The following is a 17,427-nucleotide window of genomic DNA, read 5'->3' as shown; positions in this document are numbered from 1 at the left end:
TGTAAGAGTTCAGAAAAATCCATGTTGAATGAATGAATGAATGAATGAATGAATACGAAGAAAAGAAACTTACATATATGAAGAGTGAATACAACTGTTGCCAAATGGTTGCACCAGTAAACATTATAGATATCGTTAGAGAAAGGAGAGAGCAACAAGAATTCAGATGGTTAGGAGAGGTCTTTTTGAGCCACAGAATCCTCATCTGCCTATCTGTATCAGCTCAAATAAAATGTATTAATTGAGATTGTGTGTGAAAACACTTTGTTAAACCACAGATCGCTGCTCAGTAAAAAGGCATCGTATTTCATTAGGAAAAGTGGAATTTGGTCTTAAATGATGGTCATGATTCGGTTGGCTAGGAATGCAGTAAATATGTTTCTATGACTGTAAAAGAGAGGCAGGCATGCCCAGGAGACAGCAGAGGACCGGTATGCCCTCCTGCATTCTTATATGGAGTATAGGGTTGGTACTGGAAACATAAATTAGAGTTAGAGGGGTACAATATGGGGACTTCTGTGTTATGGAAAATGGAGAGTCAGTGAAACGTTTCAAAAAAGATAGCATGATGAAGAACATAGTGTTTTAACAGTGTAATATGGAGGATTGTGAGTAACAGAATTGCAAATAAGGAGAGTTTTAAAGTCTGGGAGGCCATCAGGATATTAGTTTAGTCTAGATGATTCTCCCCCAAACCGTGGGGGACAGGACAGGAAACTGTGGATAGATAAGCCCTAATAGTGGTCATTAAATCCATATTATAACTAATAAATATGCAAAAGATACAATAAAAACTTGTCTCAGTGTTGTTAATATTTAAATACTTATGAGTGTTTTTTATATAAGCATATCATTCTCAGGACTCCATTCTACTCACTACAGATAGGTACCGTTTTACACATTATTTACTCATTTTCCATTAAAGCCAATCTAAAATGACCATAATTCAGCAGTTAAAACAAAACAAAAACTTGATTACTATAAACTACTTAAAGGAGGTGTTTAAAATTGATTGGTTGGAACATCTCAGCTCAACTGGTGATCAGGCATAATTGAAAAAAAAAAAGGATGAACAAAAGCCCTCACTGGGTTGTCCTGATAATATTTTATAGAGATATTCTAAAGAAGTTTTCAGTAAAGGAGCGCCTGGGTGGCTCAGTGGGTTAAGCCGCTGCCTTCGGCTCAGGTCATGATCCCGGGATCCCGGGATCGAGTCCCGCATCGGGCTCCCTGCTCAGCGGGAAGCCTGCTTCTCCCTCTCCCTCTGCCTGCCTCTCTGCCTACTTGTTCTCTCTCTCTCTGTGTCAAATAAATGAATAAAATCTTAAAAAAAAAAAAAAAGAAGTTTTCAGTAAAATGTAAGCTATGGAAGATAAAATGAACTCACCCTGTTTCTTAGCATGCAAATTTCACTAGGAGACAGATAAAATGTCTGTAGTTAACAATAGGTAACAATTTTTTTCTCACAGTTAAAATTTTTTCTTCAATTTTTTTTATTCAGTAAGATTAATCACATGCAAATTCAGTTATCAACACTTTGTGTGTGAGGGAAAAATCCTTGAAAATGTGACCTCTATCAAACCTTTGTCATATTTTTATTTCTGAGAAACTGGAGGAATAATATAGAATGATATATATGAAAATTGTATCAAGGTGACTGACTGAATTTAATTAAGAAAAGCACTTGGTTTTAAATATGTTTTTGGCATCTTTGAGCATTATGTGCTGTAGGTTTTATGGAAAATACGAGAAGGTGTAGTTTCTTAAAATAATTGTCTAAAGTGAATCCAAAAACCAGAAATTAGAAATAGAGTTGAAAACTATGCATTAGAATAATAGCATGGAGAAACTGCTGAATAATATTTTGATTTATAGTACGGATCATCTCTAATATGAATATGGATGACTTTTAACTAATACTGATTATAAAATGGGAAAAAGTATAAATACATAAAAGTTATGAGGAGCAGGAGAGTAGGCTTTAAACTGACATGTCCTGGGGGCGCCTGGGTGGCTCAGTCGTTAAGCGTCTGCCTTCGGCTCAGGTCATGATCCCAGGGTCCTGGGATCGAGCCCCGCATCGGGCTTTCTGCTCTGCCGGGAGCCTGCTTCTCCCTCTCCCTCTCCCATTCCCCCTGCTTGTGTTCCCTCTCTCTCTGTGTCTCTCTCTGTCAAATAAATAAATAAAATCTTTAAAAAAAAACCCAAAAACTGACATGTCCTGGAAATCTTACTTTTTTAAGTTTTCTTACTTAAAAGAGAATAGGCAGTATTCACCTTCCAGTATTTTTCTCTTTCAAAAGTTTAGGCAGCAAATGAGGAGATCTTGTGCTTAATTATTTCAAAAGAAGAGAATTAATCGATGATTGAAAACTGTTGGAAGTATTAAAAGAAATTGGTTATCTTTTTAGAGTTCAGTTAGCCAAGAAGAAAAGTGTTATGTGGGTATAATTAGCTGCTAACCACTAGAAAGTGCTATTTGCTAGACAGTGAATTCTTTACTTGGCTGGTGGACACCCTCTGAGAGATGGTATCTTATCTGGAAAATGGAGATCATAATAGTAATTACTGCACCTATCCTCTTAGATCAAGCCTCTGTACTTTGGAGTACCTACCTTGAAATTTTTGCCTAGGACCAGCCAACAGTACTCAGGAAGGTTGTCCTGAGCCCCCAGACTCAATCCCCTGTGGGTTGTGGTTGCAGATTTCTCTTGTATCCTCACATGGCAGAAGAGACTTAGGAATCTTTCTGGAGCCTCTATAAAAGCATTAAAGAGGGCTTCACCCTCATGACCCAATCACCCCCGAAGTCTTCATCCACTAATACCATCGTCTTTGGTTTTAGGATTTCAACATACATGTTTTAGGGGGATACAAACATTCAAACATTCAAACCACCACAAGTGATAGCATTGTACCATAAATGTCCCAAGAATTTCCAGGACTCATGTCTGTGGGTTCATTTTTGAGCCCTATATTTGGGCTCTGGTTCCTAGAAGGCAGCCTTGCAAACAGAGAACTTTTTTTATGGTGTCACTTGAAATTGGGCTATTGAAACACTACATGCACACTGATCTGGGTTATTCAAATTATTTATATAGCCATGGGCCCTTCACAAAATATTTACACAGAACCTCTACAAAACCTGTTAGTCACATTATTATTATTATTCAGAGATACAGTTTTTTTTAATTATTTTAATTTTATGTTATGTTAGTCATCATACATTACATCATTAGTTTTTGATGTAGTGTTCCATGATTCATTGTTTGTGTATAACACCCAGTGCCCCATGCAGTACGTGCCCTCCTCAATACCCATCACCAGGCTAACCCATCCTCCCACCCCCCTCCCCTCTAGAACCCTCCGTTTGTGTTCCAGAGTCCATAGTCTCTCATGGTTCGCCTCCCCCTCTGATTCCCCCCCCTTTCTACAGTTTTAAAATCACCTAGAATAACTGATTAAGATTTGTTATAATCGTCATTTGTGAAATTTAAAACTCTAGTGAGTGATGTCAGGCAACCAGCTATAGTTTCCTGGGAAAAGACATTTGAAAAGTGACATTTTAGCACCATAAAGATAGTAAGGATGATTTATCAGAAAAGTCACATTTCCTTAAATATACTTTGCTTCATAAGAAACTCCATATTTTTCCCCTTTTTACCTACAATTCACCATGAACTAGCAAAATCTGTCATGGCCTAACATACCTGCTCTTGGTAAACTTATCTAAAAAAAAATGTCCAGAGTAATGCATTCTCAGAGAGGAGGGAAACACAGAGCTGGAGTCCTCACAGAAGCACCACCCACATACCTTAGCTCCTGCCCATGACATAGCATTTACACCTTTTCCTCTTTGTGCCAAGCAACCGTCAAGTGCCCTCCACTCTGTCCTGCTCCCTTTCCCCTTACTACCCTCCTCCAACAACAAACACAACACATACTCACTTTCAGAAGTCATGACAGTAGAAAACAGTCCTATATAATTGTGAGAATCTCAGAGCTCCAGGTGTATAATATATCATGGGCTCTGCTACATTGGGGACAGGAGTCAAAGAATGAGAACTGATTTCTGTAGAGGACATAATTTCCTCTACTGAATATTGTACTGAAAATGGGTCATATTTGAAAAGGAATGACTAGGAATGAATATACTAGCTTATTACTATAATAAAATTAGTAATAAAACAGCAAGGAGACTTTGTCCATAGAATTTCCTGAAAGATATACATGAATCAAAACTAGGTTATATTAATACTCAATCTCAGATCTCTCAATTTTCTGTCTTATTAATATGAATATGGTCAATGGGTTATTTAAAAACATGTTTTATTTTTCTGTTTTTCATTGGAGTTCCAGTTTTCCAAAGTATTTGAAGTGTGTTGAAAGGAAAAAACACTTAGTAAAAGACATATGAAAAAGACAGATTGGAGTTAGCAGATGTTGATCAGTTTTCCAATGCAATCAATGCATTTATGATTAACAAAACTATGAATATGTTTATATTCCCTGGAAAGTTTAGAGGAAAAGGATGGAAAGGCCTATATTTAAAAGAGCACCAGTCTAAAACTCTAGAAACTACAAAAAATGACCAGAAATGTGATATTGGATAGCACATAAGTCCATCTGTGCACGATTCTCATCATTTATAGAATAAAGTGATTAAAATAAATTATCTCTTGGGTATTTTCCAGTTAAACATTTTATGCTTTAAAATCTTAATTTATATCATTCTATCAGTTAAGATTTGATAGTTCAGGAAAGAAATAATAGATTTGGGGGAGATAAATTATATCATATTAATGTGCCATGTTTAGCAACATCTTTTCACTGTATTTAAATTAAACTTATAATTAATAAGTACATTTTTAAAGAAGGAATAAATCAGTTTTGAAACATGTTTTTTTTCAATATGTCTTACTTAATTTCTCATAGTTAAAAAGCCTACTATATAAGTAAGACTGTGTGTGTGTATATATACACACACACACATATATATGTATATATATATGCATAATGATTAGTGAGCCTATCCGATTTGTTTGAATTTGGAATAATGTGTCTCCTGTTGCCTTAAAATGGCAAAAATGTGAATTGAGATGGAAAACTCATTAGTTCAAAAAATATGCATTATTTTTAAAAGAACAGTATATCTTGCAGAATTGATTAAGCCACGGAAAGAAAAATGTTAGGTATTAAATGTAAAAATTGAGTGAAGACTCAATGGAATAGAATACTTGATTCCACTGAGACTATATCAAAAGGAGCTAAATTAGAGGTAATATAATTTAAAATTCTATGGAGTTTATTGGATGCTTTCCAAATTGCACAGGTGTGATCTTTTGGACTGAGAGAGATACTATGTTGGCAATGCAGAGAAACAGGTGGAAAAAATAACCCATCTTATGATAATGTGTGAAGACTAGAAAATATTGATGGCACATTGATATGATTAATAGGATGTAGGATTATTAGAAGGAAAACAAAATTGGCAGCATTAGTACTTGAAATAGGAACAGCTGAAAGAACTATTGAAGGAGCAGTTGGTGAGAAGAGAGAATAGACGCTGTCTTCAAACTCGGTTTGGAAAGGATCTGTTGAAAAATTTGGAAATTTACTATTTCAGTGGTTTCTAAGAAAAGAATAAAATTTACATCACTTTAGCCAACAAGTTATATTTTCCAAAGCATAGTCATTAATTTCATTTTATTTAGCAAGTGTTAATGTTGCCATTCTTAAGTGAGGAAACAAGTACATAAAATAATTAAATGGCTTTCTGAATTGTTATAGGTTATTGTAAAAGTGAAAGGAGAAGGCAGGTAGTCTTGTTTCATGATTGACTCTCTGTACCATTGTATTTAGTAGCTTGACATTGGAAATCTTTGTAAACGTGAAGGTAAAAATGGACTACGAATGTCAAAGAGAGGGGCACCTGGGTGGCTCAGTCAGTCGATTAAGCATCTGACTTCAGCTCAGGTCATGATCTCAGGGTCCCGGGATCAACTCCCATGGCAGGATCTCTGCTCAGCAGGGAGTCTACTTGTCCCTCTCCCTCTCCCCTCCTCCCAACTTGTGTGTGCACGCACTCTCTTTCTCAAAGAAATAAACTCTTAAAAAAAGTCAAAGAGAACGTTATTTATTATTTAATAGCATTAGTTCTAACATTGGTGTATATATGGGTAAGCATATTTAAGAAATCTAAGAAAGGAGATCAACAGGATGATTAGAAAGAGGAAGAAAGTTAATAATAAAAAATTAAGGATAGACGAAATCTGTATGTACAGAATTGGACTGCATATAGAAAAAAAATGATTAGAAATTATCCAAAGAGTTTTTTTTTTTTTTCTAAAGATAGAGGAAATCAGTATCAATGGCAGCCCATTTGTTGAAATTTCTTTAGGAGTCCTGTGCCTGGCATCTGGACCCTTTGTGATCTGTCTCCACTGTAATCTATAGCCTTTTCTCTACTTTTCATCGTAAACTCAAACCCCATCTTCTTTTAGATCCATAGTATTTTGTGAAACCTGGATACTTTACCCCAGAGCCTCAGCACAGAAACATCTCATTCAGCTATTCTACTGTCACTTGTGTACAGTCTACTAGCAGTAAATTCTTCATTCTCAGATCTTCTGTAATGCATATAAATCTTCTTTGACAAACTGCCCTTTTTAATGTACTGAAATTTGGTTCATGAGTAATTCTGTGCTGTTTTTCTAAGTAGGAAACAATGACAAACTTTTTTTTTAATTTTGTGTTTTTTGTTTTTAGTATGGATATTAGTCCTCAAATGTGGAATAAATAAATAAACAGATGATTTTTTCGTCCTTGAATGAATCACACTACTCCGTGTGCTACAACATATTTTATGGTGAAGCATTTGCTTTATAAAATATTTGAAACAAATTTGAAGTAAAACAAATTCTTAGTTTAAATTATTATTTTAAAAAAAAACAAGATATTTTAAGAACAAGATATTAAGAGTAAAAACAGCTGCATGTATATCCATGTCCTCCTCTCTCTTTGTCACAAATGATTGTTTTCCTGGTCAAAGCAAAAACTGTTGGTGGAACTTAAAAGTATACCTAAGAGTTCTCCATAGATGTCTGGAAAAAAAGAACATGGTAGGCTTTATTCCCTGGATACTACACAAGAGGTGACCTGAGATATTTCAGTGACTAGGCATAATGGTTATTCAATATTAATATAAAATCAAAAACATGTGAGTTAAACTATGACTTCTGGCAATGAGGTAGGGAATGCAAGGGAACAAGAATTTTGATGAGTTCAGAAAAGTAAGAATGGAGTAAAGGAGAAATAAATACAAATACATAGAAAATTAAATACAAGAAAGGAGAAATGAAAAAAAAAAATGAAACTTGAGAATAATTGCCAGTGGACTGAATTCCCCTGTAGAAAGGCAGCAATATGGTGGTAGCAGAGTCAAAAACAAAAATACAGCTATAATGTATTTACAGGTACATCTAAAACAAATTGGCGAAGGGAAGATTAAAATAAAAGGCAGTAAAAGCTGTATCTGATATATGTAAAATAAGACAGCAGAAGTGGCAATATTATTATTCAAGTGTAACTCAATAGCAAAAGATTTAACAGAATAAAAAGGGATTATTTTTATTTTTTTTTTAAAGATTTTATTTTTATTTTGAGAGAGAGAGAATGAGAGACAGAGAGCATGAGAGAGAGGAGGGTCAGAGGGAGAAGCAGACTCCTTGCTGAGCAGGAAGCCTGATGTGGGACTCGATCCCGGGACTCCAGGATCATGACCTGAGCCGAAGGCAGTTGCTTAACCAACTGAACCACCCAAGCGCCCCAAAAGGGATTATTTTTAATAAAAAATTTAAAACCTTACATGAGATATATCTATGCACTAAATGTATGTAGATAACATATTTCTGAAACAAAAATCATAATTACAAGGAAAAATTGATAATTAAAAGATTACATTAAGTAATTTTACTACCTATGTTTCAGAGTTTGCTAGGCCAATAGACAAAGCATAAGGGTGGTTAAGAACTTGATTACCACAATCAAGGTTAAGAATACACATATTAATATCTTCAAAAATATTTATTGTGCACCGAGAGTATGCAGATCATTTTCTAGTCATTGGGAAAATGGTAATGCACAAACAACAACAGTAACAACAAAAGAAACATATAGAAATTTGTGTCTTTCAGAGAGAGACTGTCCATTCTTCTCATGGTCAAGGAAGTTGTTTTTGTTTGTTTGTTTGTTTGTTTGTTTTAAATAGCATATAATGGGCCAAAAAGAAAAGATTACTATAGTAGCATTTCATAATGATTAGTCTGAATTGTTTTTATTGAATAGTACTTTTGAATAAATGAACAAATAACTCAATTTCTTGGTTTCTCATGATAAAAATCATAAACACTTGTAGCTTGGAAAAAATATAAATAACCTCTGGATCAAAGACAAAGTAAAAGAAAAAAAAATCTAAAAATTATTTAGAGGTAAAGAAGAGGAATTAGTGGGACACAATTAAAGCTGTACTTAGAGGACCAAGAGGGTCTTAAGTACTCTTATAATTAACAAAGAAATGATATTATCTAAGAGTGCAATTAACTAAAGAGGATACAATAAAAACAGTGAAACAAATAAGATAGAAGGAAGGAATGCATAAGCTAAAGCTGAAATTATAAAACAGAAAACAATAGGAAAGAAAGATAAAATCAAGATAGATTCCTAAAATGGAAAAAAAAAATTGGTGAGTCTGATTAATGAAAGAAGAAATAAATTTAAAAATATTACAACACTTAAGATTGATGGAAGAGATGTAACCATAAACATAGACATGACTAAAGATGTATGTACAACTTCCTAGTATTAGTTTTAATATCTAGAGTAAAGGGATAGTTTTCTGGAAATATATAAACTAATATAATTGACTCAAGGAACCATATAACCATAGAGGAATTGAGAAAAATAACTGAAGACCTACAATTTAAAAAAAAAAAACAAAAAAACCTGCCATGTTCCCATAGTTTTATCACAAAATAGTATCTAACTTTTAGAAAGCAGAGAATTCCTTTATTAAAACTATCCCAGATAATATAAAATTATGGAAAAATGAATTTGTCGGGGTGCCTGGCTGGCTCAGTCAGTTAAGTGGCTGCCTTCAGCTCAGGTCATGATCCCATGGTCCTGGGATCGAGCCCCACATCAGGCTTCCTGCTCAGTGGGGAGCCTGCCTCTCCCTCTCCCTCTGCCTGCCTCTCTGCCTACTTGTGCTTTCTCTCTATCTCTCTGTCAAATAAATAAATAACATCTTAAAAAAAAAAACAAAAAAAATGAATTTGTTTCATGAAGTTGTCATGTCCTTATATAAAACTTGGAAAAATATGAGGGGCACCTGGGTGGCACAGTCAGTTAGGTGTTGTACTCTTGGTTTCTGCTCAGGTCCCGATCTCAGGATCATGAGATCGGGCCCCACATCGGGCTCTGCACTCAGCATGGAGTCTGCTTGAGATCTTTCTCCCTCTCCCTCTGCCCCTCCTGCTCATGCTCTCTCTCTCTCTCAGATAAATAAATAAATCTTTTAAAAAACCCATCATGGTTAAATAATATTACGAATGTAAGTGCTAGAATTTTAATTAGATAATAGTTGAATATAGTAGTTCATGAAAAGATTATTATACCGACTAATTAGGATTTTCTTGGAAAATGGAAAGACATTTAAGACCGTAAAAGCCATCAATATAATTCATAAAACCAACAATAAAGACCTAAATAACATTTAACAGTATTTAGCAAAGATTCCAAATAAACTGTTATGTAAAATAGGCATAAATTGAAACTAATGTGTTAAAAACTATTTCAACCAGGAAACTGCATTGAAGAGTGAAATAATAAAGCTGTTTTCACTAAATTTGGATGTACATTATCACTACTATCATTGAGCCCCATTTCAGAAGCACTAATTAATGAAATAAGATAAGAAAATTGAGTAATAAATATAAATATTTGAAATAAATGAAAATATTTATGTTTTTAAGGGTACGTTTGCTTAGGTTGGAAGCCTGAGAGACTTGAGGAAAACCAAGACAGGATTACTCAGTTAATCAGTTTAGTATGTATAAAGTAAAAAGTTAGTAATAATTAGTTCAAGATAGAAATGGAAGTGAAAAGATAATTTAGAGAGAAAAGTTAAATCATAAGAAAAAATCTGGAAGGTTTTATTAAAGTATAAAAATGGTGTAATGGACATAATATTACAAAATGTTATGTTGCATTGAAAATGTAAATTCTGTACATTTACTATTTTCATTAACATCAAATTTAAAAAATAACAAAAATTCTATAAAATAATTTAATATTCATTGGGAAGAAACATTTCAGAAGGAAGTCTGAAAATAGCAAAGGGTTAGGAGGGATTGCATTATTATTATATATGAAGTTTTAAAATATATCATAGTTACTAAAAATAAATTTCTAGAGAAATTTAGAACAAAAATAATTATTTAATAAAGTACTGATATAAGTTTATTTATAAGAAAATACCCATTCAGCAATAATTTGCACAGCAAGTAAATATAAATTTCACATGGATACATAGCTACAGAGAAATATAATCATAAAATCAAAAGACAGATAATTGTGAGAATATTCACAACATACATGAAAGATTAGTTTTACCATACCAGTTATGAGAAAAACATTACAAGTTATTTTTTTTAAAAGAAAGACAACATCATTCAATTTTCTTTTTCTTTCTTTTTTTCTTTTAAGAATTTATTTATTGAGCGAGTGCGAGTGAGAGAGAGAGCAGGAGCAGAGGGGAAGAAGGAGAGGGAGAAGCAGGCTCACTGCTGAGCAGGGAGCCCAATGTGGGGCTGGATCCCAGGACCCTGGGATCATGACCTGAGCTGAAGGCAGACAATTGACTGAGCCACCCAGGCACCCTCAATTTTCTATAGATAAAAGGGCACATACAAGTAATACATATACAAAAACCTTGAAATGGTCAATTAGTATATACTTTGGTTCTTATGAAAAAGAAACTAAAATAATAATGTAACCAAATAATGATGTCATATTCATCTGTTCATTAGATTGGCAAATACAGGGTTCAAAGGAAGTGTTGGAAAAGAAGCAAATATGCCAGGGGTGTCTGGGTAGCTCAGTCGGTAAAGCATCTGATTCTTGGTTTCAGCTCAGGTCATGATCTCAGCTCAGGTCATGATCTCAGGGCCCTGGGATCCAGCCCTGTGTCATCAGGGTCCCTGCTCAGTGGAGAGTTGGCTTCCGCTCTCTCTCTCTTTCCCTCTGCCCCGTTCCTACTTATGCACACACTCACACACACACACACACACTCTCTCTCTCAAATAAATGAATAAATCTTAAAAAAAAAAAGGAAACAGGGGCCCCTGGGTGACTCAGATGCTTAAGAAGCATCTGCCTTCGGCTCAGGTCGTGATCTCCAGGTTCTGGGATTGAGCCCCACATGGGGCTCCCAGCTCAGCGGGGAGTCTGTTTCTCCCTCTCCCTTTGCCTCTCCCCCTGCTTGTGCTCTCTCTGTCTCTCTCTCTCTCTCTCAAGTGAGTAAATAAAATCTTTTTTAAAAAAGAAAGAAACAAATATGTCAATACTCTAAAAAATTATTGGTTAAAGGCTGAATAGTTACATTTTATAATCTGGCAATTTCATTTAAGTCGATATTCAACATAATATTTGACCCAGGATCCCACTTTGAAGAAATTATTTAACAGAGTAAATAGCATCACAATGTATAGTGACTTCCCAAATAAACACATATAAAAATTGTGTCACATTGTCTCTTGCAGCTAAGATGTAGAAATTATAACTTTTTCTCAGTAGGGAAAGATTGATTATGGTAATACAAAATATTACACAAGAATACAAAAGTTAGTTATATCAATATATATAGTAACCTGAAAGATGTCACTAAGTGTTCTAGTAATGCGTGTGTTTTATATATGTGTGTATGTATGTGTATATATTATATATATAAAATGTGACTACTCCTTTGATTTTTTGATATCTTTATTTTGCAATTCTCAAATAATGCTCTAAAAGTGTAATATTTATTTACACTTTTGAGATACAATACTCTTGTGTCTAAGGTGTACATTATCTCTTTCCTACTAGATTCACTACCCTCAAATAAAAGAAACAGAATGAAGGAATTGAGTAATTTTGATGACAAACTTGAGAGCTGTTTTCATAGAAACAGATGTTTGGTTCCATAGGTAGATTTTATACAGAGAACATTATTGAAGATAGACTGCTCACCGTATCCCTTCATTGATGATAGTGATCTGAAACAGAAACGAACCATTTTGTTGTACTGAAAAATTTATTCATGAACACAATATTATTTTTTCACTTTTCTCTGGTGACATGGTATGATTCCCCATGTTTAACTACCAATTACAGTCTGATAAACCCCGGTCTGGATCACCAGTCTGGGCCTTACTCTGCAGCTCCAGACTAATATCCAGCTATATACAACACATCTCTGCTTTAATGTCTTACGGACCTTAATTTTAACATAATAAAAGCTGAACTGATAGGAAAAATTCTGTGAAGTGTTTAAGGCAGCATGTGAACTTTGTATCTGATATTTGGTTGCTATGTGATGTTGGGCAATTTATTTAACCTCTTTAATTGTTTTATAAATTTAAAAAATGTGAATGTTAATAGCTATCTCACAGAGATGCTTGAATTATTAGTTTAGCTTTGATCTAGTGATTAAAATATTTGTTACTGGTTTTATGGTCTTCTGGCATGTTGTGGCTTTAAAGTTCCAAAACATGAGTATTTTTGAGGGTATTACATCATTATTAAAGATGCCCCTGAACAGGTTGTCCATCTGCAGTACCACTTCCATATTTCTGACAGCCTCAAGCCCTCTCAAACCCTCTTTACCTCTTAGTTCTTAGAACTCATCATCCTAGTAGTTTTCTGTTCATGTGGCCTGACCTGTGCCCACCATAACAGAGGCAGGAAGAATCCTCTGATATCTACTTTCATTTCTGTGGGGGAAGGAGATTTGTCTCACGATGGGTGGAACCATCCTTCCTTGATCAGTGAGGAGAAAAGTCAAAATGGCAATTTTCAGATGTGGGGGTCTTGGAAGCTTTATTCAGGTCACTGAACAGAACAGAAAGTTACCAAAGCAAACAGGACTAGCTCCATCAGAGATCACAGCAGCCAGAAAGATGTGGTTGCAGAAAGTTAAAGAAACACCAAGACCAGGGAGCAGAAAATATTTCATAATTGCAAAGAAGCCTTAATATTTGTTGATTCTTATAAATTCATATTTTTCTTGATGTTTTAATATATACATATATTTAGTTTTTGTCTAAAATATATGAAATATTTAATGACAATACTTAAAATGTGTTCCAAAAAAGTAAAACAACAACGACAATGTAGTATTATTTTCTGAAATAAATCCTGAAGGAAGAGTACTGTAATTCTGCACTGAAATTGCAATCATTAATTTGATCTGCAAAATAACAGGACATCAGGCATTAAAGGCAGAGTGCAGCAGAGTAGCATGGCCAAACCAAGACAGAAATGGGAATGAATCTATCTGTAGAACTCAGATTTGATATGTCACGCTCAACAGAAGATAGATTTTTCTCGTTCAGGGTTATGCTGTTGAGGATTCAAGCAAGAGATTTAGTAGTGGGAAAGAAAATAAGCCTAACTGAATAGTTTTATGTTGGAAGAGATGATGTGACTAGGAAAGCAAACAGATCAAAACTTGACCTTGGATTTTGGTTTAGGAGAAAGCAAAGAACTTGATATTGCCTCTAATAAAAATAATATTTGAGCAGCTGTAGAAGATTTCTTGGAAGAAGACTTAGATTTCTGTGTTTGTCGTACTGAATTTGTTGTGCATTTAGAACCTACAAATTGAAATACTCAAGCTAGTGAGAGATTAAAAAAAATTAAAGGGAAAAAAATGAACATGAAGCAAGATATGAAATCTTTCTGCTCTTGGTGATAAGAGGAATTATGAGAGAGACAAAAGTAGCTGCCAGTCTTTTGTTAATGGAAGTGCATAAGGATTATATCTCTAACTTTTTTGGTGGGGTATCAATCACACATTAGCTTGTGTGCATAAGGAAGAGACCCAGAGGTATTTGTCTGAAATGTGAGATCTTTGCTGCTAAATGTCAATCCACCCAAAGTAGGACCTTGTGGGCCCTGCAGGGTTGACACTCCTCCCAAAGCATCTTACAGCCAGAGAGCCTGGTACAGGAGGGAATAGAGCTCAATTTCTAATATGATTTAGTCTAAAGATAATTAGAAAGCTTAGTTCAGTCCCTAAAACCCTTCCAGAATTCACATGAGTTTGCTGGAACACTAATGGACTTTGCCTCCTCATAAATTTCCACTTGAACTTGCTGATTCTAAGTTATTTCAGTATTCACCAAAGAGAAGTTAAGTGTACAGTTTTACTGCTTGGGTATCTTTGGTCTCAGGGAGTGACTGATGATCTAGTTAGTGAGTCCACCCCCAAGTAACCGCACAGGTCAGTCTCCACAGATTGCCCCGAAGGGCAGCAAACACTAATGAAACTAAGATTTGAAAATGGGACAAGAGAGAAAATAAAAAGAAACCCACTCTCAAATATTGATAGTTTAATTACTCCTTAATAGAGAGCTGAGGGACAGATAACTAAGAGTCAAAAACTTGCCCTTCTCTTCATTTTATAAATGTTGGTGTTAAAAAAAAAAAATGTTGGTGTTAGAGAAACTTTTCGTTTATCCGACTCCCCTCTCTTCGTTTCTAAGGGAGATTCTTTTTTCCTTTTTTTTTTTGTTTTTTGTTTTTTTTTTTCTAAGGGAGATTCTATAAGGTCCGAAGCTAACAGCAGACAGAACCCAAAGTAGAAACTTGATCTTTTGGCCTCTTCTCTTCTCCCTTTTCTCTTTTGCTTTTTTGTCAAGATCACTTTGTTGAGCAGTAGTCACTGGGAGCACAGCATTCAACTCCATTAGCTCTCTCAATTTAGCTAGATGCACAGATGCACTGTACTTGAGGAACCCATTTGTCCTCAGAGCCTGTTTGCTCATAACTAAAATAGTCTTAAGAACACTGCCTGCTTTACTTATGGACCAAGATTATTATAAAGTTTAAGTAAGGTCATATAAACATATGATCAGATCTATAGCGCTGGTCTACATATTACAGTTGTAATCAAGTTTTTACAAAATAAATTTTAAGATTTAGGGAACAGATAAAAAAAGCTATGATTTAATTTCCTTTCTCCAGAATTAACCTTATCATTGTGATGTGTTTGCATTGAAGAGAAGGGGAGAACTAAATTATGTTCCTTCATGTTGGCAATATGGGCTGGTCTGGGAACTGCAGTGACATTGGGTAGAGAGAGTCTCAAAGTGTGGATCCCTAAGACACTTTGAAGAGTTCATGAGACCATAATCATTTTCATAATAATGGTAAGCTATCATTTGTTCTTTTCATTTTTTTTCTCTCATGACCATATAGTGTGGTTTTCCAGAGACAGCATGACATGTGATATTATAACCGATTGAATGGAGATTTGAAAATCCAGCTGTCTTCTATTAAGCCAGGCATTAAACAGCTTTTTTAAAATGTAAAGCAATGCCATTCTTCTCAAATTGTTTTGGGATATTGGAAAATAGTCATTCTTCATGAAAACATGTTATTTACATTAACACCCAATGGACTTGTTGCCATTTTCAGCTAACTAAATAACTGAATAAATATATTTATAATTTTTGTTTTAATTTAAAATACAGTAAATTTTGATATTACACCCACCATAAACAAAAACTCTTAGGGGTTCTCACTAATCCTCAGAGTATAAAATTCCTGAGGCCAAAAATATTTGAGAACCACTGACTTAGAAGCTAGCAGAGGGTGGTCAGTGGATTGTTAAGATACAGTAATAATAAGTAATAATATTAATAAATAAAATGTTTGCAACATTTTAGAATTTACAAAATGCTTTTCTTTTCTTTCAGTAATTTGAATCCATGCTATTTTGCATTGTTAGATAATACTCCTTTTCATCATTTCTCTAATCCTCCCATGCTTTCAGTTCTCAACTGTGTATTATGTTGAAGGCATTGGCAAAGGCCATTTTCCCCTCCAAGTTCTTAACACCAGAAGAGTGGAATAGTGAAGTCCAGTTCTAAAAATGCGAATCAAGAGGAGCGCCTGGGTGGTTTAGTTAGTTGAGCCTCCAACTCTTGATTTCAGGTTGGGTCATGATCTCAGAGTCCTGGAATCGAGCCTTGCATTGGGCTCCATGCTCAGCGGGGAATCTGCTTGAGATTCTGTCTCTCCCTCTGCCTCTCCCCCTTGCATGTGAGTGTGTGCACTCTCTCTCTAAAATAAATAGATAAAGAAATCTTTAAAAATTAATTAAATAAAAATGAGGGTCAAGAGAAATGTGGGGAAGACATCTTTGCTTTAGGCTCAGTTTCCTTTTGTGAACCATAGTAGCCTCTTTCAGGTGATATTTGGTAGATTCCCCTGCTCCGGGCAGCTTCTGCACCTGCTCCTCTGTAGGTCCCGCAGACTCCCCCTGCCCTTTTTGAGGCCATTCATAGGGATCTCCTGGCAGAATTTCCAAGACCCACATTGCTCTAAAGAGTCCATTTCTTTTTTTTTTGTTATCACATGATTTCTAGACCTTTTAAACCTCTATATTGTAAGCTGTATCCTCACTTCTACTTCCTGTCTGTCCTGTTCTTCTGAGTTGTCAAGATTTCTGTTCCATCCCTTATCCTGAGTTTACTTTAATTTTTGTTGTTTAGATGTGGAGAACTTTACAGTTATATGAAGGAAGGGAGGGTATGGATGGGAGAAGAAATTTTCTTGCTCTGCTTTATGTATGTATGTTTGTATGAATTATGTATGTATATATGTATGTATGTATTACTCAGACTGCATAGGAAAGAAATGAGTCTGTGGTATGCGGGAGAGGAAGGAAAAAATCCCACCCGAGGGAAGGAAATGAGTTCAGATGGGGAGACTTGGTAGAAATCTAGATATGCTTCTTCTCTTGATTATCCAGCCACAACAAAACTAAACTCAGATGAAAAGTCATTATATTTGAAATGACACCTCTTAGAAAACTCAGACATCTATGAAAACTATTCTGAGAAGTTTGGGCTGATCTTTTGACATGAGGACTGCCTAGACAGTTCTTAACTCTAGGGCATTCTGAGTGATGGTAGATGGAGAATACTGAAGGCTAAAAAGATTAAGAAAGAAGGGGAAAATAATGGAAAGAAAAAAAAGACATTTGTGAGGGTCACTGTTGTCACTGTTGGTTACTAACAGTTAGGGAAATGGGGAAAAAAGGTACTTATGCATAGGGCAGAGGCCAGAGAGAAATATGGAAAAAAAAATTTTTTTTTTTTT

This window comes from Leptonychotes weddellii, chromosome 14 (genome assembly GCF_054177405.1).
Source record: "Leptonychotes weddellii isolate Sample4059 chromosome 14, ASM5417740v2, whole genome shotgun sequence".
NCBI lineage: Eukaryota > Metazoa > Chordata > Mammalia > Carnivora > Phocidae > Leptonychotes > Leptonychotes weddellii.
The sequence above is the reverse complement of the archived record's forward strand: the minus strand, read 5'-3'. Positions refer to the sequence as shown.